This window comes from Dendrobates tinctorius, unplaced genomic scaffold (assembly GCF_039654945.1).
Source record: "Dendrobates tinctorius isolate UK_male_01 unplaced genomic scaffold, ASM3965494v1 ptg000065l, whole genome shotgun sequence".
Lineage (NCBI taxonomy): Eukaryota > Metazoa > Chordata > Amphibia > Anura > Dendrobatidae > Dendrobates > Dendrobates tinctorius.
Genome location: NW_027361733.1, coordinates 1 through 24,858, shown reverse-complemented (window position 1 = coordinate 24,858; position 24,858 = coordinate 1). Strand labels below are relative to the sequence as shown.

General features: G+C 47.1%; 13 non-coding genes across 13 annotated transcripts; all 13 read right to left on the bottom strand.

The window, feature by feature from the left end:
- Positions 1-2,569: 2,569 nt before the first annotated feature.
- LOC141095030 (U2 spliceosomal RNA) lies at positions 2,570-2,760 on the bottom strand. Its single transcript, XR_012233258.1, has one exon. It is a non-coding gene; the product is annotated as a U2 spliceosomal RNA (small nuclear RNA).
- A 1,572-nt stretch (positions 2,761-4,332) lies between these two features.
- On the bottom strand, positions 4,333-4,523 carry LOC141095018 (U2 spliceosomal RNA). Its single transcript, XR_012233255.1, has one exon. It is a non-coding gene; the product is annotated as a U2 spliceosomal RNA (small nuclear RNA).
- Positions 4,524-6,095: 1,572 nt separating this feature from the next.
- LOC141095006 (U2 spliceosomal RNA) lies at positions 6,096-6,286 on the bottom strand. The gene has a single exon (XR_012233251.1). It is a non-coding gene; the product is annotated as a U2 spliceosomal RNA (small nuclear RNA).
- Positions 6,287-7,858: 1,572 nt separating this feature from the next.
- LOC141094994 (U2 spliceosomal RNA) lies at positions 7,859-8,049 on the bottom strand. The gene has a single exon (XR_012233243.1). It is a non-coding gene; the product is annotated as a U2 spliceosomal RNA (small nuclear RNA).
- A 1,572-nt stretch (positions 8,050-9,621) lies between these two features.
- Positions 9,622-9,812, bottom strand: LOC141094981 (U2 spliceosomal RNA). Its single transcript, XR_012233238.1, has one exon. It is a non-coding gene; the product is annotated as a U2 spliceosomal RNA (small nuclear RNA).
- A 1,572-nt stretch (positions 9,813-11,384) lies between these two features.
- Positions 11,385-11,575, bottom strand: LOC141094969 (U2 spliceosomal RNA). Its single transcript, XR_012233230.1, has one exon. It is a non-coding gene; the product is annotated as a U2 spliceosomal RNA (small nuclear RNA).
- Positions 11,576-13,147: 1,572 nt separating this feature from the next.
- Positions 13,148-13,338, bottom strand: LOC141094957 (U2 spliceosomal RNA). Its single transcript, XR_012233223.1, has one exon. It is a non-coding gene; the product is annotated as a U2 spliceosomal RNA (small nuclear RNA).
- Positions 13,339-14,910: 1,572 nt separating this feature from the next.
- LOC141095081 (U2 spliceosomal RNA) lies at positions 14,911-15,101 on the bottom strand. The gene has a single exon (XR_012233301.1). It is a non-coding gene; the product is annotated as a U2 spliceosomal RNA (small nuclear RNA).
- Positions 15,102-16,673: 1,572 nt separating this feature from the next.
- Positions 16,674-16,864, bottom strand: LOC141095069 (U2 spliceosomal RNA). Its single transcript, XR_012233290.1, has one exon. It is a non-coding gene; the product is annotated as a U2 spliceosomal RNA (small nuclear RNA).
- Positions 16,865-18,437: 1,573 nt separating this feature from the next.
- Positions 18,438-18,628, bottom strand: LOC141095057 (U2 spliceosomal RNA). Its single transcript, XR_012233279.1, has one exon. It is a non-coding gene; the product is annotated as a U2 spliceosomal RNA (small nuclear RNA).
- A 1,572-nt stretch (positions 18,629-20,200) lies between these two features.
- Positions 20,201-20,391, bottom strand: LOC141095045 (U2 spliceosomal RNA). The gene has a single exon (XR_012233268.1). It is a non-coding gene; the product is annotated as a U2 spliceosomal RNA (small nuclear RNA).
- Positions 20,392-21,963: 1,572 nt separating this feature from the next.
- On the bottom strand, positions 21,964-22,154 carry LOC141094951 (U2 spliceosomal RNA). Its single transcript, XR_012233219.1, has one exon. It is a non-coding gene; the product is annotated as a U2 spliceosomal RNA (small nuclear RNA).
- Positions 22,155-23,726: 1,572 nt separating this feature from the next.
- LOC141095085 (U2 spliceosomal RNA) lies at positions 23,727-23,916 on the bottom strand. The gene has a single exon (XR_012233304.1). It is a non-coding gene; the product is annotated as a U2 spliceosomal RNA (small nuclear RNA).
- Positions 23,917-24,858: the final 942 nt, after the last annotated feature.

Sequence of the window (24,858 nt, the reverse complement as noted above, 5' to 3'; positions counted from 1 at the left end):
TTTTTCTTCTGACGATGTGTCCATCCTTTCTTCGTCCCTTTTATTTTTTGGACACTCACTTGCCTGATGCGTAGCTCCGACGCAACTATGGCATTTTTTACATTGCTCATCTCGATGTCCATACTTCTTGCACCTGCGGCAATAATCCGGCATCCCTTGAAAAAACAAGTATCCACGACTATGATTAATGTAGACTTGTTGCGGCGGTCTGCTCACCCCGCCCTCCTCGTCCAAGTCTCTCCTAAATTGCACCAGGTACACTCGTTTCCCATTCCAAACTCCGAAACTTGTTTCCACACGTTTTCTAGGGATAACCTTTTCACAATATCTCTCAAGGTAAGTTTCTATCTCAGAGTCTGTGACAAAAGGATTAAAAACATGAATGGTCAACAGTTTCATTGTTAACTGGAAAGAGGGGATCACCCTCACTCCCTCCAGTTCCTCCTTTTCTCTATTAGCTCCATAGAGAAAGAAGGCCTTTTCACATTGTGAGGAACTGTATAGTGTAACATCATACATTCCTCGTGTAAAAAAGGATTGAAAACAAAATAGCTGCTCTTTCTCTATCTCCAAGAGCTTGCACACAACTTCAAAAATATACTGAGAGTCCTTCACCTGCCGAAAAGCAGGACTAACCACGAACCTGATGGTATCCTTCAGCGCATAATGTTCCGAAAAATAGTCATTCGGGTTGCTCTCCTGGTTTTCCCTCCTTCCTCCAAAGTTCCTCCTTTCCTCCATGATTCTTCTCCTTCTCAACGATGCCAAAAGGAAAATACGCAAATTGATCGCAGTTCCTCCCAGATTCCGCTTTCCACCGTCCAACGACCACCACTCCACGGACCTCGAAACACGATATCCAGGAAAAAAAGGTAATTCAGGCTTACTCTGCACCCAATAGCAACAATCAGACCAAAGTCCAAAAGGCCGAGTGTATGAGGTCCACCCAGATCACCTTGGCCAATTGACAGGATCCATTACAGATCTTAGCCAAAAGGCCGAGAAGCGATAACCAGAAATGGTTTGCCGCTTGCAAGGCCACAGGGCTTAAGACAGGCACCCATTGTGGAGAATGACACAGACACCACCCTGAGGAAGACATTCAAACCAAGTCTGGGCGCATAACAAAAGCGCAGGCGGCTGTTTTTTTTTCCCCCCAGGATTCCACTCCACGCGCTTTTAATTTGCATAGGCCAACCCCTTTTTTGTTAGGCCACCCTCCCCTCACGGTCAAACGCGCTTCAGTACTAGGAAAGAGGCCAGAGGAGCACTGCTCCTACACCGCCCCCTCTACTACCCTCCCTAAATGAAAGGTCTTGCTTTAAGGCTGTGTGCACACGCTGCGGATTGGCCGCTACAGACACGCAGCAGTTTTAGCTGCGGTGTACAGTACCATTCATTTGAATGGGTAAAAAAAAACGCTGTGCCGACGCTGCGGAAAAAACCGCGCGGATTTGCTGCGGTTTTGAATCCGCAGAAAGAATTGCATGTCAATTCTTTCTGTGGAAAACGCTGCGGGTTCCTATCTCCACCATTGTGGAGATAGTGAATCCGCAGGACCAAACCGCAGGCAAAACCGCAGATAATCCGCAGGTCTTTGGACCTGCGGATTATCTGCGGTTTTTGCTAAATCCGTGCGGATTAATCCGCAGCGGACTCCGCAGCGTGTGAACGTGGCCTAACTCTCCTGGTGCCAGATATTGTAACCAGGAGGCGAGCATGGCCCACCTGTCTGCTCAGGCTCACTCAGCAGACTGAAGCTGAATACTACTGCGCAGCTGCTACAGACTGTGGGCTGCCCATTGTGACACGTGGTCCCATTGTGAGACGTGGTCGAACACATCCAAGCATTGTGTGCTATGAATGGCATGATTCCTATCACAGTGTTCCATGGATGGACACATCCTATTTACTGCAGGCAAGCAGCGCACCTAGCTGCTGCTGCTGCTGCTACAAGCCACTAGAATACCGTCCGTCTGTCAGACAGGTGGACGTAGGCAGAACATTCAAATAACTCGCCAGATAAATCGTTGCTTTTCCATTTTATTCATATATGAATTAATTCAAAATTGAACAGTAAATTTCAAAGTTGGAAGGCCACAAGAGGGGGACAATGTTTCAAAAATGAAGCGACATATCATTGCATGAGGGATGTGGTAGGAATTGAATGCTTGAATTAAGACTGGGGAAGTTCTGAGGCGAAGGGGCTGCAGGCCTTGTAGCAGGTGGGTGTGCAGAAATGTAGCTATCCAAAGCCAAACACATTACTGCAGCTTGTCACACCTATACCTACCAAACAGCAAAGGCCAAGATAGATCGTTATTTTACGGACACATTGAATACAGTGCAATGCCTCCCATATAGCGGTGAATAAGAGTAGTAGTAGTAGTAGTAGTAGAAGAGTTGGTCAAGTTAAATCAAGGCTAAGGAATTGGAAATGTGCAACTTGGACCAAGAAAAACTAATTGCAGAGCGGCGACATTGGAAAAAAGCATTCAAATCATGCTTTGAAAACACTACTTGCTTATCCCGATTTCAATTCAATCTGTCTTTGGAAACCGCTTAAGAGAGTGAGTGCACCATTCCCAGAGAAACTGCCATACTGGGCTGATACGTGGAGTGAAGTGAGCAAGCTCTTTTTCCATCTCCCTGTTCTAAAAATCCATTTAATATATGGTCCCCAGATAGGGGACGTATCAGATATTAAACTGATAAGAACAGATACTACACTTGATCTTAGCCAAAAGGCCGAGAAGCGATAACCAGAAATGGTTTGCCGCTTGCAAGGCCACAGGGCTTAAGACAGGCACCCATTGTGGAGAATGACACAGACACCACCCTGAGGAAGACATTCAAACCAAGTCTGGGCGCATAACAAAAGCGCAGGCGGCTGTTTTTTTTTTTTTTTTTTTCCCCCCAGGATTCCACTCCACGCGCTTTTAATTTGCATAGGCCAACCCCTTTTTTGTTAGGCCACCCTCCCCTCACGGTCAAACGCGCTTCAGTACTAGGAAAGAGGCCAGAGGAGCACTGCTCCTACACCGCCCCCTCTACTACCCTCCCTAAATGAAAGGTCTTGCTTTAAGGCTGTGTGCACACGCTGCGGATTGGCCGCTACAGACACGCAGCAGTTTTAGCTGCGGTGTACAGTACCATTCATTTGAATGGGTAAAAAAAAACGCTGTGCCGACGCTGCGGAAAAAACCGCGCGGATTTGCTGCGGTTTTGAATCCGCAGAAAGAATTGCATGTCAATTCTTTCTGTGGAAAACGCTGCGGGTTCCTATCTCCACCATTGTGGAGATAGTGAATCCGCAGGACCAAACCGCAGGCAAAACCGCAGATAATCCGCAGGTCTTTGGACCTGCGGATTATCTGCGGTTTTTGCTAAATCCGTGCGGATTAATCCGCAGCGGAATCCGCAGCGTGTGAACGTGGCCTAACTCTCCTGGTGCCAGATATTGTAACCAGGAGGCGAGCATGGCCCACCTGTCTGCTCAGGCTCACTCAGCAGACTGAAGCTGAATACTACTGCGCAGCTGCTACAGACTGTGGGCTGCCCATTGTGACACGTGGTCCCATTGTGAGACGTGGTCGAACACATCCAAGCATTGTGTGCTATGAATGGCATGATTCCTATCACAGTGTTCCATGGATGGACACATCCTATTTACTGCAGGCAAGCAGCGCACCTAGCTGCTGCTGCTGCTGCTACAAGCCACTAGAATACCGTCCGTCTGTCAGACAGGTGGACGTAGGCAGAACATTCAAATAACTCGCCAGATAAATCGTTGCTTTTCCATTTTATTCATATATGAATTAATTCAAAATTGAACAGTAAATTTCAAAGTTGGAAGGCCACAAGAGGGGGACAATGTTTCAAAAATGAAGCGACATATCATTGCATGAGGGATGTGGTAGGAATTGAATGCTTGAATTAAGACTGGGGAAGTTCTGAGGCGAAGGGGCTGCAGGCCTTGTAGCAGGTGGGTGTGCAGAAATGTAGCTATCCAAAGCCAAACACATTACTGCAGCTTGTCACACCTATACCTACCAAACAGCAAAGGCCAAGATAGATCGTTATTTTACGGACACATTGAATACAGTGCAATGCCTCCCATATAGCGGTGAATAAGAGTAGTAGTAGTAGTAGTAGTAGTAGAAGAGTTGGTCAAGTTAAATCAAGGCTAAGGAATTGGAAATGTGCAACTTGGACCAAGAAAAACTAATTGCAGAGCGGCGACATTGGAAAAAAGCATTCAAATCATGCTTTGAAAACACTACTTGCTTATCCCGATTTCAATTCAATCTGTCTTTGGAAACCGCTTAAGAGAGTGAGTGCACCATTCCCAGAGAAACTGCCATACTGGGCTGATACGTGGAGTGAAGTGAGCAAGCTCTTTTTCCATCTCCCTGTTCTAAAAATCCATTTAATATATGGTCCCCAGATAGGGGACGTATCAGATATTAAACTGATAAGAACAGATACTACACTTGATCTTAGCCAAAAGGCCGAGAAGCGATAACCAGAAATGGTTTGCCGCTTGCAAGGCCACAGGGCTTAAGACAGGCACCCATTGTGGAGAATGACACAGACACCACCCTGAGGAAGACATTCAAACCAAGTCTGGGCGCATAACAAAAGCGCAGGCGGCTGTTTTTTTTTTTTTTTTTTTCCCCCCAGGATTCCACTCCACGCGCTTTTAATTTGCATAGGCCAACCCCTTTTTTGTTAGGCCACCCTCCCCTCACGGTCAAACGCGCTTCAGTACTAGGAAAGAGGCCAGAGGAGCACTGCTCCTACACCGCCCCCTCTACTACCCTCCCTAAATGAAAGGTCTTGCTTTAAGGCTGTGTGCACACGCTGCGGATTGGCCGCTACAGACACGCAGCAGTTTTAGCTGCGGTGTACAGTACCATTCATTTGAATGGGTAAAAAAAAACGCTGTGCCGACGCTGCGGAAAAAACCGCGCGGATTTGCTGCGGTTTTGAATCCGCAGAAAGAATTGCATGTCAATTCTTTCTGTGGAAAACGCTGCGGGTTCCTATCTCCACCATTGTGGAGATAGTGAATCCGCAGGACCAAACCGCAGGCAAAACCGCAGATAATCCGCAGGTCTTTGGACCTGCGGATTATCTGCGGTTTTTGCTAAATCCGTGCGGATTAATCCGCAGCGGAATCCGCAGCGTGTGAACGTGGCCTAACTCTCCTGGTGCCAGATATTGTAACCAGGAGGCGAGCATGGCCCACCTGTCTGCTCAGGCTCACTCAGCAGACTGAAGCTGAATACTACTGCGCAGCTGCTACAGACTGTGGGCTGCCCATTGTGACACGTGGTCCCATTGTGAGACGTGGTCGAACACATCCAAGCATTGTGTGCTATGAATGGCATGATTCCTATCACAGTGTTCCATGGATGGACACATCCTATTTACTGCAGGCAAGCAGCGCACCTAGCTGCTGCTGCTGCTGCTACAAGCCACTAGAATACCGTCCGTCTGTCAGACAGGTGGACGTAGGCAGAACATTCAAATAACTCGCCAGATAAATCGTTGCTTTTCCATTTTATTCATATATGAATTAATTCAAAATTGAACAGTAAATTTCAAAGTTGGAAGGCCACAAGAGGGGGACAATGTTTCAAAAATGAAGCGACATATCATTGCATGAGGGATGTGGTAGGAATTGAATGCTTGAATTAAGACTGGGGAAGTTCTGAGGCGAAGGGGCTGCAGGCCTTGTAGCAGGTGGGTGTGCAGAAATGTAGCTATCCAAAGCCAAACACATTACTGCAGCTTGTCACACCTATACCTACCAAACAGCAAAGGCCAAGATAGATCGTTATTTTACGGACACATTGAATACAGTGCAATGCCTCCCATATAGCGGTGAATAAGAGTAGTAGTAGTAGTAGTAGTAGTAGAAGAGTTGGTCAAGTTAAATCAAGGCTAAGGAATTGGAAATGTGCAACTTGGACCAAGAAAAACTAATTGCAGAGCGGCGACATTGGAAAAAAGCATTCAAATCATGCTTTGAAAACACTACTTGCTTATCCCGATTTCAATTCAATCTGTCTTTGGAAACCGCTTAAGAGAGTGAGTGCACCATTCCCAGAGAAACTGCCATACTGGGCTGATACGTGGAGTGAAGTGAGCAAGCTCTTTTTCCATCTCCCTGTTCTAAAAATCCATTTAATATATGGTCCCCAGATAGGGGACGTATCAGATATTAAACTGATAAGAACAGATACTACACTTGATCTTAGCCAAAAGGCCGAGAAGCGATAACCAGAAATGGTTTGCCGCTTGCAAGGCCACAGGGCTTAAGACAGGCACCCATTGTGGAGAATGACACAGACACCACCCTGAGGAAGACATTCAAACCAAGTCTGGGCGCATAACAAAAGCGCAGGCGGCTGTTTTTTTTTTTTTTTTTTTCCCCCCAGGATTCCACTCCACGCGCTTTTAATTTGCATAGGCCAACCCCTTTTTTGTTAGGCCACCCTCCCCTCACGGTCAAACGCGCTTCAGTACTAGGAAAGAGGCCAGAGGAGCACTGCTCCTACACCGCCCCCTCTACTACCCTCCCTAAATGAAAGGTCTTGCTTTAAGGCTGTGTGCACACGCTGCGGATTGGCCGCTACAGACACGCAGCAGTTTTAGCTGCGGTGTACAGTACCATTCATTTGAATGGGTAAAAAAAAACGCTGTGCCGACGCTGCGGAAAAAACCGCGCGGATTTGCTGCGGTTTTGAATCCGCAGAAAGAATTGCATGTCAATTCTTTCTGTGGAAAACGCTGCGGGTTCCTATCTCCACCATTGTGGAGATAGTGAATCCGCAGGACCAAACCGCAGGCAAAACCGCAGATAATCCGCAGGTCTTTGGACCTGCGGATTATCTGCGGTTTTTGCTAAATCCGTGCGGATTAATCCGCAGCGGAATCCGCAGCGTGTGAACGTGGCCTAACTCTCCTGGTGCCAGATATTGTAACCAGGAGGCGAGCATGGCCCACCTGTCTGCTCAGGCTCACTCAGCAGACTGAAGCTGAATACTACTGCGCAGCTGCTACAGACTGTGGGCTGCCCATTGTGACACGTGGTCCCATTGTGAGACGTGGTCGAACACATCCAAGCATTGTGTGCTATGAATGGCATGATTCCTATCACAGTGTTCCATGGATGGACACATCCTATTTACTGCAGGCAAGCAGCGCACCTAGCTGCTGCTGCTGCTGCTACAAGCCACTAGAATACCGTCCGTCTGTCAGACAGGTGGACGTAGGCAGAACATTCAAATAACTCGCCAGATAAATCGTTGCTTTTCCATTTTATTCATATATGAATTAATTCAAAATTGAACAGTAAATTTCAAAGTTGGAAGGCCACAAGAGGGGGACAATGTTTCAAAAATGAAGCGACATATCATTGCATGAGGGATGTGGTAGGAATTGAATGCTTGAATTAAGACTGGGGAAGTTCTGAGGCGAAGGGGCTGCAGGCCTTGTAGCAGGTGGGTGTGCAGAAATGTAGCTATCCAAAGCCAAACACATTACTGCAGCTTGTCACACCTATACCTACCAAACAGCAAAGGCCAAGATAGATCGTTATTTTACGGACACATTGAATACAGTGCAATGCCTCCCATATAGCGGTGAATAAGAGTAGTAGTAGTAGTAGTAGTAGTAGAAGAGTTGGTCAAGTTAAATCAAGGCTAAGGAATTGGAAATGTGCAACTTGGACCAAGAAAAACTAATTGCAGAGCGGCGACATTGGAAAAAAGCATTCAAATCATGCTTTGAAAACACTACTTGCTTATCCCGATTTCAATTCAATCTGTCTTTGGAAACCGCTTAAGAGAGTGAGTGCACCATTCCCAGAGAAACTGCCATACTGGGCTGATACGTGGAGTGAAGTGAGCAAGCTCTTTTTCCATCTCCCTGTTCTAAAAATCCATTTAATATATGGTCCCCAGATAGGGGACGTATCAGATATTAAACTGATAAGAACAGATACTACACTTGATCTTAGCCAAAAGGCCGAGAAGCGATAACCAGAAATGGTTTGCCGCTTGCAAGGCCACAGGGCTTAAGACAGGCACCCATTGTGGAGAATGACACAGACACCACCCTGAGGAAGACATTCAAACCAAGTCTGGGCGCATAACAAAAGCGCAGGCGGCTGTTTTTTTTTTTTTTTTTTTCCCCCCAGGATTCCACTCCACGCGCTTTTAATTTGCATAGGCCAACCCCTTTTTTGTTAGGCCACCCTCCCCTCACGGTCAAACGCGCTTCAGTACTAGGAAAGAGGCCAGAGGAGCACTGCTCCTACACCGCCCCCTCTACTACCCTCCCTAAATGAAAGGTCTTGCTTTAAGGCTGTGTGCACACGCTGCGGATTGGCCGCTACAGACACGCAGCAGTTTTAGCTGCGGTGTACAGTACCATTCATTTGAATGGGTAAAAAAAAACGCTGTGCCGACGCTGCGGAAAAAACCGCGCGGATTTGCTGCGGTTTTGAATCCGCAGAAAGAATTGCATGTCAATTCTTTCTGTGGAAAACGCTGCGGGTTCCTATCTCCACCATTGTGGAGATAGTGAATCCGCAGGACCAAACCGCAGGCAAAACCGCAGATAATCCGCAGGTCTTTGGACCTGCGGATTATCTGCGGTTTTTGCTAAATCCGTGCGGATTAATCCGCAGCGGAATCCGCAGCGTGTGAACGTGGCCTAACTCTCCTGGTGCCAGATATTGTAACCAGGAGGCGAGCATGGCCCACCTGTCTGCTCAGGCTCACTCAGCAGACTGAAGCTGAATACTACTGCGCAGCTGCTACAGACTGTGGGCTGCCCATTGTGACACGTGGTCCCATTGTGAGACGTGGTCGAACACATCCAAGCATTGTGTGCTATGAATGGCATGATTCCTATCACAGTGTTCCATGGATGGACACATCCTATTTACTGCAGGCAAGCAGCGCACCTAGCTGCTGCTGCTGCTGCTACAAGCCACTAGAATACCGTCCGTCTGTCAGACAGGTGGACGTAGGCAGAACATTCAAATAACTCGCCAGATAAATCGTTGCTTTTCCATTTTATTCATATATGAATTAATTCAAAATTGAACAGTAAATTTCAAAGTTGGAAGGCCACAAGAGGGGGACAATGTTTCAAAAATGAAGCGACATATCATTGCATGAGGGATGTGGTAGGAATTGAATGCTTGAATTAAGACTGGGGAAGTTCTGAGGCGAAGGGGCTGCAGGCCTTGTAGCAGGTGGGTGTGCAGAAATGTAGCTATCCAAAGCCAAACACATTACTGCAGCTTGTCACACCTATACCTACCAAACAGCAAAGGCCAAGATAGATCGTTATTTTACGGACACATTGAATACAGTGCAATGCCTCCCATATAGCGGTGAATAAGAGTAGTAGTAGTAGTAGTAGTAGTAGAAGAGTTGGTCAAGTTAAATCAAGGCTAAGGAATTGGAAATGTGCAACTTGGACCAAGAAAAACTAATTGCAGAGCGGCGACATTGGAAAAAAGCATTCAAATCATGCTTTGAAAACACTACTTGCTTATCCCGATTTCAATTCAATCTGTCTTTGGAAACCGCTTAAGAGAGTGAGTGCACCATTCCCAGAGAAACTGCCATACTGGGCTGATACGTGGAGTGAAGTGAGCAAGCTCTTTTTCCATCTCCCTGTTCTAAAAATCCATTTAATATATGGTCCCCAGATAGGGGACGTATCAGATATTAAACTGATAAGAACAGATACTACACTTGATCTTAGCCAAAAGGCCGAGAAGCGATAACCAGAAATGGTTTGCCGCTTGCAAGGCCACAGGGCTTAAGACAGGCACCCATTGTGGAGAATGACACAGACACCACCCTGAGGAAGACATTCAAACCAAGTCTGGGCGCATAACAAAAGCGCAGGCGGCTGTTTTTTTTTTTTTTTTTTTCCCCCCAGGATTCCACTCCACGCGCTTTTAATTTGCATAGGCCAACCCCTTTTTTGTTAGGCCACCCTCCCCTCACGGTCAAACGCGCTTCAGTACTAGGAAAGAGGCCAGAGGAGCACTGCTCCTACACCGCCCCCTCTACTACCCTCCCTAAATGAAAGGTCTTGCTTTAAGGCTGTGTGCACACGCTGCGGATTGGCCGCTACAGACACGCAGCAGTTTTAGCTGCGGTGTACAGTACCATTCATTTGAATGGGTAAAAAAAAACGCTGTGCCGACGCTGCGGAAAAAACCGCGCGGATTTGCTGCGGTTTTGAATCCGCAGAAAGAATTGCATGTCAATTCTTTCTGTGGAAAACGCTGCGGGTTCCTATCTCCACCATTGTGGAGATAGTGAATCCGCAGGACCAAACCGCAGGCAAAACCGCAGATAATCCGCAGGTCTTTGGACCTGCGGATTATCTGCGGTTTTTGCTAAATCCGTGCGGATTAATCCGCAGCGGAATCCGCAGCGTGTGAACGTGGCCTAACTCTCCTGGTGCCAGATATTGTAACCAGGAGGCGAGCATGGCCCACCTGTCTGCTCAGGCTCACTCAGCAGACTGAAGCTGAATACTACTGCGCAGCTGCTACAGACTGTGGGCTGCCCATTGTGACACGTGGTCCCATTGTGAGACGTGGTCGAACACATCCAAGCATTGTGTGCTATGAATGGCATGATTCCTATCACAGTGTTCCATGGATGGACACATCCTATTTACTGCAGGCAAGCAGCGCACCTAGCTGCTGCTGCTGCTGCTACAAGCCACTAGAATACCGTCCGTCTGTCAGACAGGTGGACGTAGGCAGAACATTCAAATAACTCGCCAGATAAATCGTTGCTTTTCCATTTTATTCATATATGAATTAATTCAAAATTGAACAGTAAATTTCAAAGTTGGAAGGCCACAAGAGGGGGACAATGTTTCAAAAATGAAGCGACATATCATTGCATGAGGGATGTGGTAGGAATTGAATGCTTGAATTAAGACTGGGGAAGTTCTGAGGCGAAGGGGCTGCAGGCCTTGTAGCAGGTGGGTGTGCAGAAATGTAGCTATCCAAAGCCAAACACATTACTGCAGCTTGTCACACCTATACCTACCAAACAGCAAAGGCCAAGATAGATCGTTATTTTACGGACACATTGAATACAGTGCAATGCCTCCCATATAGCGGTGAATAAGAGTAGTAGTAGTAGTAGTAGTAGTAGAAGAGTTGGTCAAGTTAAATCAAGGCTAAGGAATTGGAAATGTGCAACTTGGACCAAGAAAAACTAATTGCAGAGCGGCGACATTGGAAAAAAGCATTCAAATCATGCTTTGAAAACACTACTTGCTTATCCCGATTTCAATTCAATCTGTCTTTGGAAACCGCTTAAGAGAGTGAGTGCACCATTCCCAGAGAAACTGCCATACTGGGCTGATACGTGGAGTGAAGTGAGCAAGCTCTTTTTCCATCTCCCTGTTCTAAAAATCCATTTAATATATGGTCCCCAGATAGGGGACGTATCAGATATTAAACTGATAAGAACAGATACTACACTTGATCTTAGCCAAAAGGCCGAGAAGCGATAACCAGAAATGGTTTGCCGCTTGCAAGGCCACAGGGCTTAAGACAGGCACCCATTGTGGAGAATGACACAGACACCACCCTGAGGAAGACATTCAAACCAAGTCTGGGCGCATAACAAAAGCGCAGGCGGCTGTTTTTTTTTTTTTTTTTTTCCCCCCAGGATTCCACTCCACGCGCTTTTAATTTGCATAGGCCAACCCCTTTTTTGTTAGGCCACCCTCCCCTCACGGTCAAACGCGCTTCAGTACTAGGAAAGAGGCCAGAGGAGCACTGCTCCTACACCGCCCCCTCTACTACCCTCCCTAAATGAAAGGTCTTGCTTTAAGGCTGTGTGCACACGCTGCGGATTGGCCGCTACAGACACGCAGCAGTTTTAGCTGCGGTGTACAGTACCATTCATTTGAATGGGTAAAAAAAAACGCTGTGCCGACGCTGCGGAAAAAACCGCGCGGATTTGCTGCGGTTTTGAATCCGCAGAAAGAATTGCATGTCAATTCTTTCTGTGGAAAACGCTGCGGGTTCCTATCTCCACCATTGTGGAGATAGTGAATCCGCAGGACCAAACCGCAGGCAAAACCGCAGATAATCCGCAGGTCTTTGGACCTGCGGATTATCTGCGGTTTTTGCTAAATCCGTGCGGATTAATCCGCAGCGGAATCCGCAGCGTGTGAACGTGGCCTAACTCTCCTGGTGCCAGATATTGTAACCAGGAGGCGAGCATGGCCCACCTGTCTGCTCAGGCTCACTCAGCAGACTGAAGCTGAATACTACTGCGCAGCTGCTACAGACTGTGGGCTGCCCATTGTGACACGTGGTCCCATTGTGAGACGTGGTCGAACACATCCAAGCATTGTGTGCTATGAATGGCATGATTCCTATCACAGTGTTCCATGGATGGACACATCCTATTTACTGCAGGCAAGCAGCGCACCTAGCTGCTGCTGCTGCTGCTACAAGCCACTAGAATACCGTCCGTCTGTCAGACAGGTGGACGTAGGCAGAACATTCAAATAACTCGCCAGATAAATCGTTGCTTTTCCATTTTATTCATATATGAATTAATTCAAAATTGAACAGTAAATTTCAAAGTTGGAAGGCCACAAGAGGGGGACAATGTTTCAAAAATGAAGCGACATATCATTGCATGAGGGATGTGGTAGGAATTGAATGCTTGAATTAAGACTGGGGAAGTTCTGAGGCGAAGGGGCTGCAGGCCTTGTAGCAGGTGGGTGTGCAGAAATGTAGCTATCCAAAGCCAAACACATTACTGCAGCTTGTCACACCTATACCTACCAAACAGCAAAGGCCAAGATAGATCGTTATTTTACGGACACATTGAATACAGTGCAATGCCTCCCATATAGCGGTGAATAAGAGTAGTAGTAGTAGTAGTAGTAGTAGAAGAGTTGGTCAAGTTAAATCAAGGCTAAGGAATTGGAAATGTGCAACTTGGACCAAGAAAAACTAATTGCAGAGCGGCGACATTGGAAAAAAGCATTCAAATCATGCTTTGAAAACACTACTTGCTTATCCCGATTTCAATTCAATCTGTCTTTGGAAACCGCTTAAGAGAGTGAGTGCACCATTCCCAGAGAAACTGCCATACTGGGCTGATACGTGGAGTGAAGTGAGCAAGCTCTTTTTCCATCTCCCTGTTCTAAAAATCCATTTAATATATGGTCCCCAGATAGGGGACGTATCAGATATTAAACTGATAAGAACAGATACTACACTTGATCTTAGCCAAAAGGCCGAGAAGCGATAACCAGAAATGGTTTGCCGCTTGCAAGGCCACAGGGCTTAAGACAGGCACCCATTGTGGAGAATGACACAGACACCACCCTGAGGAAGACATTCAAACCAAGTCTGGGCGCATAACAAAAGCGCAGGCGGCTGTTTTTTTTTTTTTTTTTTTCCCCCCAGGATTCCACTCCACGCGCTTTTAATTTGCATAGGCCAACCCCTTTTTTGTTAGGCCACCCTCCCCTCACGGTCAAACGCGCTTCAGTACTAGGAAAGAGGCCAGAGGAGCACTGCTCCTACACCGCCCCCTCTACTACCCTCCCTAAATGAAAGGTCTTGCTTTAAGGCTGTGTGCACACGCTGCGGATTGGCCGCTACAGACACGCAGCAGTTTTAGCTGCGGTGTACAGTACCATTCATTTGAATGGGTAAAAAAAAACGCTGTGCCGACGCTGCGGAAAAAACCGCGCGGATTTGCTGCGGTTTTGAATCCGCAGAAAGAATTGCATGTCAATTCTTTCTGTGGAAAACGCTGCGGGTTCCTATCTCCACCATTGTGGAGATAGTGAATCCGCAGGACCAAACCGCAGGCAAAACCGCAGATAATCCGCAGGTCTTTGGACCTGCGGATTATCTGCGGTTTTTGCTAAATCCGTGCGGATTAATCCGCAGCGGAATCCGCAGCGTGTGAACGTGGCCTAACTCTCCTGGTGCCAGATATTGTAACCAGGAGGCGAGCATGGCCCACCTGTCTGCTCAGGCTCACTCAGCAGACTGAAGCTGAATACTACTGCGCAGCTGCTACAGACTGTGGGCTGCCCATTGTGACACGTGGTCCCATTGTGAGACGTGGTCGAACACATCCAAGCATTGTGTGCTATGAATGGCATGATTCCTATCACAGTGTTCCATGGATGGACACATCCTATTTACTGCAGGCAAGCAGCGCACCTAGCTGCTGCTGCTGCTGCTACAAGCCACTAGAATACCGTCCGTCTGTCAGACAGGTGGACGTAGGCAGAACATTCAAATAACTCGCCAGATAAATCGTTGCTTTTCCATTTTATTCATATATGAATTAATTCAAAATTGAACAGTAAATTTCAAAGTTGGAAGGCCACAAGAGGGGGACAATGTTTCAAAAATGAAGCGACATATCATTGCATGAGGGATGTGGTAGGAATTGAATGCTTGAATTAAGACTGGGGAAGTTCTGAGGCGAAGGGGCTGCAGGCCTTGTAGCAGGTGGGTGTGCAGAAATGTAGCTATCCAAAGCCAAACACATTACTGCAGCTTGTCACACCTATACCTACCAAACAGCAAAGGCCAAGATAGATCGTTATTTTACGGACACATTGAATACAGTGCAATGCCTCCCATATAGCGGTGAATAAGAGTAGTAGTAGTAGTAGTAGTAGTAGAAGAGTTGGTCAAGTTAAATCAAGGCTAAGGAATTGGAAATGTGCAACTTGGACCAAGAAAAACTAATTGCAGAGCGGCGACATTGGAAAAAAGCATTCAAATCATGCTTTGAAAACACTACTTGCTTATCCCGATTTCAATTCAATCTGTCTTTGGAAACCGCTTAAGAGAGTGAGTGCACCATTCCCAGAGAAACTGCCATACTGGGCTGATACGTGGAGTGAAGTGAGCAAGCTCTTTTTCCATCTCCCTGTTCTAAAAATCCATTTAATATATGGTCCCCAGATAGGGGACGTATCAGATATTAAACTGATAAGAACAGATACTACACTTGATCTTAGCCAAAAGGCCGAGAAGCGATAACCAGAAATGGTTTGCCGCTTGCAAGGCCACAGGGCTTAAGACAGGCACCCATTGTGGAGAATGACACAGACACCACCCTGAGGAAGACATTCAAACCAAGTCTGGGCGCATAACAAAAGCGCAGGCGGCTGTTTTTTTTTTTTTTTTTTTCCCCCCAGGATTCCACTCCACGCGCTTTTAATTTGCATAGGCCAACCCCTTTTTTGTTAGGCCACCCTCCCCTCACGGTCAAACGCGCTTCAGTACTAGGAAAGAGGCCAGAGGAGCACTGCTCCTACACCGCCCCCTCTACTACCCTCCCTAAATGAAAGGTCTTGCTTTAAGGCTGTGTGCACACGCTGCGGATTGGCCGCTACAGACACGCAGCAGTTTTAGCTGCGGTGTACAGTACCATTCATTTGAATGGGTAAAAAAAAACGCTGTGCCGACGCTGCGGAAAAAACCGCGCGGATTTGCTGCGGTTTTGAATCCGCAGAAAGAATTGCATGTCAATTCTTTCTGTGGAAAACGCTGCGGGTTCCTATCTCCACCATTGTGGAGATAGTGAATCCGCAGGACCAAACCGCAGGCAAAACCGCAGATAATCCGCAGGTCTTTGGACCTGCGGATTATCTGCGGTTTTTGCTAAATCCGTGCGGATTAATCCGCAGCGGAATCCGCAGCGTGTGAACGTGGCCTAACTCTCCTGGTGCCAGATATTGTAACCAGGAGGCGAGCATGGCCCACCTGTCTGCTCAGGCTCACTCAGCAGACTGAAGCTGAATACTACTGCGCAGCTGCTACAGACTGTGGGCTGCCCATTGTGACACGTGGTCCCATTGTGAGACGTGGTCGAACACATCCAAGCATTGTGTGCTATGAATGGCATGATTCCTATCACAGTGTTCCATGGATGGACACATCCTATTTACTGCAGGCAAGCAGCGCACCTAGCTGCTGCTGCTGCTGCTACAAGCCACTAGAATACCGTCCGTCTGTCAGACAGGTGGACGTAGGCAGAACATTCAAATAACTCGCCAGATAAATCGTTGCTTTTCCATTTTATTCATATATGAATTAATTCAAAATTGAACAGTAAATTTCAAAGTTGGAAGGCCACAAGAGGGGGACAATGTTTCAAAAATGAAGCGACATATCATTGCATGAGGGATGTGGTAGGAATTGAATGCTTGAATTAAGACTGGGGAAGTTCTGAGGCGAAGGGGCTGCAGGCCTTGTAGCAGGTGGGTGTGCAGAAATGTAGCTATCCAAAGCCAAACACATTACTGCAGCTTGTCACACCTATACCTACCAAACAGCAAAGGCCAAGATAGATCGTTATTTTACGGACACATTGAATACAGTGCAATGCCTCCCATATAGCGGTGAATAAGAGTAGTAGTAGTAGTAGTAGTAGTAGAAGAGTTGGTCAAGTTAAATCAAGGCTAAGGAATTGGAAATGTGCAACTTGGACCAAGAAAAACTAATTGCAGAGCGGCGACATTGGAAAAAAGCATTCAAATCATGCTTTGAAAACACTACTTGCTTATCCCGATTTCAATTCAATCTGTCTTTGGAAACCGCTTAAGAGAGTGAGTGCACCATTCCCAGAGAAACTGCCATACTGGGCTGATACGTGGAGTGAAGTGAGCAAGCTCTTTTTCCATCTCCCTGTTCTAAAAATCCATTTAATATATGGTCCCCAGATAGGGGACGTATCAGATATTAAACTGATAAGAACAGATACTACACTTGATCTTAGCCAAAAGGCCGAGAAGCGATAACCAGAAATGGTTTGCCGCTTGCAAGGCCACAGGGCTTAAGACAGGCACCCATTGTGGAGAATGACACAGACACCACCCTGAGGAAGACATTCAAACCAAGTCTGGGCGCATAACAAAAGCGCAGGCGGCTGTTTTTTTTTTTTTTTTTTTCCCCCCAGGATTCCACTCCACGCGCTTTTAATTTGCATAGGCCAACCCCTTTTTTGTTAGGCCACCCTCCCCTCACGGTCAAACGCGCTTCAGTACTAGGAAAGAGGCCAGAGGAGCACTGCTCCTACACCGCCCCCTCTACTACCCTCCCTAAATGAAAGGTCTTGCTTTAAGGCTGTGTGCACACGCTGCGGATTGGCCGCTACAGACACGCAGCAGTTTTAGCTGCGGTGTACAGTACCATTCATTTGAATGGGTAAAAAAAAAACGCTGTGCCGACGCTGCGGAAAAAACCGCGCGGATTTGCTGCGGTTTTGAATCCGCAGAAAGAATTGCATGTCAATTCTTTCTGTGGAAAACGCTGCGGGTTCCTATCTCCACCATTGTGGAGATAGTGAATCCGCAGGACCAAACCGCAGGCAAAACCGCAGATAATCCGCAGGTCTTTGGACCTGCGGATTATCTGCGGTTTTTGCTAAATCCGTGCGGATTAATCCGCAGCGGAATCCGCAGCGTGTGAACGTGGCCTAACTCTCCTGGTGCCAGATATTGTAACCAGGAGGCGAGCATGGCCCACCTGTCTGCTCAGGCTCACTCAGCAGACTGAAGCTGAATACTACTGCGCAGCTGCTACAGACTGTGGGCTGCCCATTGTGACACGTGGTCCCATTGTGAGACGTGGTCGAACACATCCAAGCATTGTGTGCTATGAATGGCATGATTCCTATCACAGTGTTCCATGGATGGACACATCCTATTTACTGCAGGCAAGCAGCGCACCTAGCTGCTGCTGCTGCTGCTACAAGCCACTAGAATACCGTCCGTCTGTCAGACAGGTGGACGTAGGCAGAACATTCAAATAACTCGCCAGATAAATCGTTGCTTTTCCATTTTATTCATATATGAATTAATTCAAAATTGAACAGTAAATTTCAAAGTTGGAAGGCCACAAGAGGGGGACAATGTTTCAAAAATGAAGCGACATATCATTGCATGAGGGATGTGGTAGGAATTGAATGCTTGAATTAAGACTGGGGAAGTTCTGAGGCGAAGGGGCTGCAGGCCTTGTAGCAGGTGGGTGTGCAGAAATGTAGCTATCCAAAGCCAAACACATTACTGCAGCTTGTCACACCTATACCTACCAAACAGCAAAGGCCAAGATAGATCGTTATTTTACGGACACATTGAATACAGTGCAATGCCTCCCATATAGCGGTGAATAAGAGTAGTAGTAGTAGTAGTAGTAGTAGAAGAGTTGGTCAAGTTAAATCAAGGCTAAGGAATTGGAAATGTGCAACTTGGACCAAGAAAAACTAATTGCAGAGCGGCGACATTGGAAAAAAGCATTCAAATCATGCTTTGAAAACACTACTTGCTTATCCCGATTTCAATTCAATCTGTCTTTGGAAACCGCTTAAGAGAGTGAGTGCACCATTCCCAGAGAAACTGCCATACTGGGCTGATACGTGGAGTGAAGTGAGCAAGCTCTTTTTCCATCTCCCTGTTCTAAAAATCCATTTAATATATGGTCCCCAGATAGGGGACGTATCAGATATTAAACTGATAAGAACAGATACTACACTTGATCTTAGCCAAAAGGCCGAGAAGCGATAACCAGAAATGGTTTGCCGCTTGCAAGGCCACAGGGCTTAAGACAGGCACCCATTGTGGAGAATGACACAGACACCACCCTGAGGAAGACATTCAAACCAAGTCTGGGCGCATAACAAAAGCGCAGGCGGCTGTTTTTTTTTTTTTTTTTTTCCCCCCAGGATTCCACTCCACGCGCTTTTAATTTGCATAGGCCAACCCCTTTTTTGTTAGGCCACCCTCCCCTCACGGTCAAACGCGCTTCAGTACTAGGAAAGAGGCCAGAGGAGCACTGCTCCTACACCGCCCCCTCTACTACCCTCCCTAAATGAAAGGTCTTGCTTTAAGGCTGTGTGCACACGCTGCGGATTGGCCGCTACAGACACGCAGCAGTTTTAGCTGCGGTGTACAGTACCATTCATTTGAATGGGTAAAAAAAAACGCTGTGCCGACGCTGCGGAAAAAACCGCGCGGATTTGCTGCGGTTTTGAATCCGCAGAAAGAATTGCATGTCAATTCTTTCTGTGGAAAACGCTGCGGGTTCCTATCTCCACCATTGTGGAGATAGTGAATCCGCAGGACCAAACCGCAGGCAAAACCGCAGATAATCCGCAGGTCTTTGGACCTGCGGATTATCTGCGGTTTTTGCTAAATCCGTGCGGATTAATCCGCAGCGGAATCCGCAGCGTGTGAACGTGGCCTAACTCTCCTGGTGCCAGATATTGTAACCAGGAGGCGAGCATGGCCCACCTGTCTGCTCAGGCTCACTCAGCAGACTGAAGCTGAATACTACTGCGCAGCTGCTACAGACTGTGGGCTGCCCATTGTGACACGTGGTCCCATTGTGAGACGTGGTCGAACACATCCAAGCATTGTGTGCTATGAATGGCATGATTCCTATCACAGTGTTCCATGGATGGACACATCCTATTTACTGCAGGCAAGCAGCGCACCTAGCTGCTGCTGCTGCTGCTACAAGCCACTAGAATACCGTCCGTCTGTCAGACAGGTGGACGTAGGCAGAACATTCAAATAACTCGCCAGATAAATCGTTGCTTTTCCATTTTATTCATATATGAATTAATTCAAAATTGAACAGTAAATTTCAAAGTTGGAAGGCCACAAGAGGGGGACAATGTTTCAAAAATGAAGCGACATATCATTGCATGAGGGATGTGGTAGGAATTGAATGCTTGAATTAAGACTGGGGAAGTTCTGAGGCGAAGGGGCTGCAGGCCTTGTAGCAGGTGGGTGTGCAGAAATGTAGCTATCCAAAGCCAAACACATTACTGCAGCTTGTCACACCTATACCTACCAAACAGCAAAGGCCAAGATAGATCGTTATTTTACGGACACATTGAATACAGTGCAATGCCTCCCATATAGCGGTGAATAAGAGTAGTAGTAGTAGTAGTAGTAGTAGAAGAGTTGGTCAAGTTAAATCAAGGCTAAGGAATTGGAAATGTGCAACTTGGACCAAGAAAAACTAATTGCAGAGCGGCGACATTGGAAAAAAGCATTCAAATCATGCTTTGAAAACACTACTTGCTTATCCCGATTTCAATTCAATCTGTCTTTGGAAACCGCTTAAGAGAGTGAGTGCACCATTCCCAGAGAAACTGCCATACTGGGCTGATACGTGGAGTGAAGTGAGCAAGCTCTTTTTCCATCTCCCTGTTCTAAAAATCCATTTAATATATGGTCCCCAGATAGGGGACGTATCAGATATTAAACTGATAAGAACAGATACTACACTTGATCTTAGCCAAAAGGCCGAGAAGCGATAACCAGAAATGGTTTGCCGCTTGCAAGGCCACAGGGCTTAAGACAGGCACCCATTGTGGAGAATGACACAGACACCACCCTGAGGAAGACATTCAAACCAAGTCTGGGCGCATAACAAAAGCGCAGGCGGCTGTTTTTTTTTTTTTTTTTTTCCCCCCAGGATTCCACTCCACGCGCTTTTAATTTGCATAGGCCAACCCCTTTTTTGTTAGGCCACCCTCCCCTCACGGTCAAACGCGCTTCAGTACTAGGAAAGAGGCCAGAGGAGCACTGCTCCTACACCGCCCCCTCTACTACCCTCCCTAAATGAAAGGTCTTGCTTTAAGGCTGTGTGCACACGCTGCGGATTGGCCGCTACAGACACGCAGCAGTTTTAGCTGCGGTGTACAGTACCATTCATTTGAATGGGTAAAAAAAAACGCTGTGCCGACGCTGCGGAAAAAACCGCGCGGATTTGCTGCGGTTTTGAATCCGCAGAAAGAATTGCATGTCAATTCTTTCTGTGGAAAACGCTGCGGGTTCCTATCTCCACCATTGTGGAGATAGTGAATCCGCAGGACCAAACCGCAGGCAAAACCGCAGATAATCCGCAGGTCTTTGGACCTGCGGATTATCTGCGGTTTTTGCTAAATCCGTGCGGATTAATCCGCAGCGGAATCCGCAGCGTGTGAACGTGGCCTAACTCTCCTGGTGCCAGATATTGTAACCAGGAGGCGAGCATGGCCCACCTGTCTGCTCAGGCTCACTCAGCAGACTGAAGCTGAATACTACTGCGCAGCTGCTACAGACTGTGGGCTGCCCATTGTGACACGTGGTCCCATTGTGAGACGTGGTCGAACACATCCAAGCATTGTGTGCTATGAATGGCATGATTCCTATCACAGTGTTCCATGGATGGACACATCCTATTTACTGCAGGCAAGCAGCGCACCTAGCTGCTGCTGCTGCTGCTACAAGCCACTAGAATACCGTCCGTCTGTCAGACAGGTGGACGTAGGCAGAACATTCAAATAACTCGCCAGATAAATCGTTGCTTTTCCATTTTATTCATATATGAATTAATTCAAAATTGAACAGTAAATTTCAAAGTTGGAAGGCCACAAGAGGGGGACAATGTTTCAAAAATGAAGCGACATATCATTGCATGAGGGATGTGGTAGGAATTGAATGCTTGAATTAAGACTGGGGAAGTTCTGAGGCGAAGGGGCTGCAGGCCTTGTAGCAGGTGGGTGTGCAGAAATGTAGCTATCCAAAGCCAAACACATTACTGCAGCTTGTCACACCTATACCTACCAAACAGCAAAGGCCAAGATAGATCGTTATTTTACGGACACATTGAATACAGTGCAATGCCTCCCATATAGCGGTGAATAAGAGTAGTAGTAGTAGTAGTAGTAGTAGAAGAGTTGGTCAAGTTAAATCAAGGCTAAGGAATTGGAAATGTGCAACTTGGACCAAGAAAAACTAATTGCAGAGCGGCGACATTGGAAAAAAGCATTCAAATCATGCTTTGAAAACACTACTTGCTTATCCCGATTTCAATTCAATCTGTCTTTGGAAACCGCTTAAGAGAGTGAGTGCACCATTCCCAGAGAAACTGCCATACTGGGCTGATACGTGGAGTGAAGTGAGCAAGCTCTTTTTCCATCTCCCTGTTCTAAAAATCCATTTAATATATGGTCCCCAGATAGGGGACGTATCAGATATTAAACTGATAAGAACAGATACTACACTTGATCTTAGCCAAAAGGCCGAGAAGCGATAACCAGAAATGGTTTGCCGCTTGCAAGGCCACAGGGCTTAAGACAGGCACCCATTGTGGAGAATGACACAGACACCACCCTGAGGAAGACATTCAAACCAAGTCTGGGCGCATAACAAAAGCGCAGGCGGCTGTTTTTTTTTTTTTTTTTTTCCCCCCAGGATTCCACTCCACGCGCTTTTAATTTGCATAGGCCAACCCCTTTTTTGTTAGGCCACCCTCCCCTCACGGTCAAACGCGCTTCAGTACTAGGAAAGAGGCCAGAGGAGCACTGCTCCTACACCGCCCCCTCTACTACCCTCCCTAAATGAAAGGTCTTGCTTTAAGGCTGTGTGCACACGCTGCGGATTGGCCGCTACAGACACGCAGCAGTTTTAGCTGCGGTGTACAGTACCATTCATTTGAATGGGTAAAAAAAAACGCTGTGCCGACGCTGCGGAAAAAACCGCGCGGATTTGCTGCGGTTTTGAATCCGCAGAAAGAATTGCATGTCAATTCTTTCTGTGGAAAACGCTGCGGGTTCCTATCTCCACCATTGTGGAGATAGTGAATCCGCAGGACCAAACCGCAGGCAAAACCGCAGATAATCCGCAGGTCTTTGGACCTGCGGATTATCTGCGGTTTTTGCTAAATCCGTGCGGATTAATCCGCAGCGGAATCCGCAGCGTGTGAACGTGGCCTAACTCTCCTGGTGCCAGATATTGTAACCAGGAGGCGAGCATGGCCCACCTGTCTGCTCAGGCTCACTCAGCAGACTGAAGCTGAATACTACTGCGCAGCTGCTACAGACTGTGGGCTGCCCATTGTGACACGTGGTCCCATTGTGAGACGTGGTCGAACACATCCAAGCATTGTGTGCTATGAATGGCATGATTCCTATCACAGTGTTCCATGGATGGACACATCCTATTTACTGCAGGCAAGCAGCGCACCTAGCTGCTGCTGCTGCTGCTACAAGCCACTAGAATACCGTCCGTCTGTCAGACAGGTGGACGTAGGCAGAACATTCAAATAACTCGCCAGATAAATCGTTGCTTTTCCATTTTATTCATATATGAATTAATTCAAAATTGAACAGTAAATTTCAAAGTTGGAAGGCCACAAGAGGGGGACAATGTTTCAAAAATGAAGCGACATATCATTGCATGAGGGATGTGGTAGGAATTGAATGCTTGAATTAAGACTGGGGAAGTTCTGAGGCGAAGGGGCTGCAGGCCTTGTAGCAGGTGGGTGTGCAGAAATGTAGCTATCCAAAGCCAAACACATTACTGCAGCTTGTCACACCTATACCTACCAAACAGCAAAGGCCAAGATAGATCGTTATTTTACGGACACATTGAATACAGTGCAATGCCTCCCATATAGCGGTGAATAAGAGTAGTAGTAGTAGTAGTAGTAGTAGAAGAGTTGGTCAAGTTAAATCAAGGCTAAGGAATTGGAAATGTGCAACTTGGACCAAGAAAAACTAATTGCAGAGCGGCGACATTGGAAAAAAGCATTCAAATCATGCTTTGAAAACACTACTTGCTTATCCCGATTTCAATTCAATCTGTCTTTGGAAACCGCTTAAGAGAGTGAGTGCACCATTCCCAGAGAAACTGCCATACTGGGCTGATACGTGGAGTGAAGTGAGCAAGCTCTTTTTCCATCTCCCTGTTCTAAAAATCCATTTAATATATGGTCCCCAGATAGGGACGTATCAGATATTAAACTGATAAGAACAGATACTACACTTGATCTTAGCCAAAAGGCCGAGAAGCGATAACCAGAAATGGTTTGCCGCTTGCAAGGCCACAGGGCTTAAGACAGGCACCCATTGTGGAGAATGACACAGACACCACCCTGAGGAAGACATTCAAACCAAGTCTGGGCGCATAACAAAAGCGCAGGCGGCTGTTTTTTTTTTTTTTTTTTTCCCCCCAGGATTCCACTCCACGCGCTTTTAATTTGCATAGGCCAACCCCTTTTTTGTTAGGCCACCCTCCCCTCACGGTCAAACGCGCTTCAGTACTAGGAAAGAGGCCAGAGGAGCACTGCTCCTACACCGCCCCCTCTACTACCCTCCCTAAATGAAAGGTCTTGCTTTAAGGCTGTGTGCACACGCTGCGGATTGGCCGCTACAGACACGCAGCAGTTTTAGCTGCGGTGTACAGTACCATTCATTTGAATGGGTAAAAAAAAAACGCTGTGCCGACGCTGCGGAAAAAACCGCGCGGATTTGCTGCGGTTTTGAATCCGCAGAAAGAATTGCATGTCAATTCTTTCTGTGGAAAACGCTGCGGGTTCCTATCTCCACCATTGTGGAGATAGTGAATCCGCAGGACCAAACCGCAGGCAAAACCGCAGATAATCCGCAGGTCTTTGGACCTGCGGATTATCTGCGGTTTTTGCTAAATCCGTGCGGATTAATCCGCAGCGGAATCCGCAGCGTGTGAACGTGGCCTAACTCTCCTGGTGCCAGATATTGTAACCAGGAGGCGAGCATGGCCCACCTGTCTGCTCAGGCTCACTCAGCAGACTGAAGCTGAATACTACTGCGCAGCTGCTACAGACTGTGGGCTGCCCATTGTGACACGTGGTCCCATTGTGAGACGTGGTCGAACACATCCAAGCATTGTGTGCTATGAATGGCATGATTCCTATCACAGTGTTCCATGGATGGACACATCCTATTTACTGCAGGCAAGCAGCGCACCTAGCTGCTG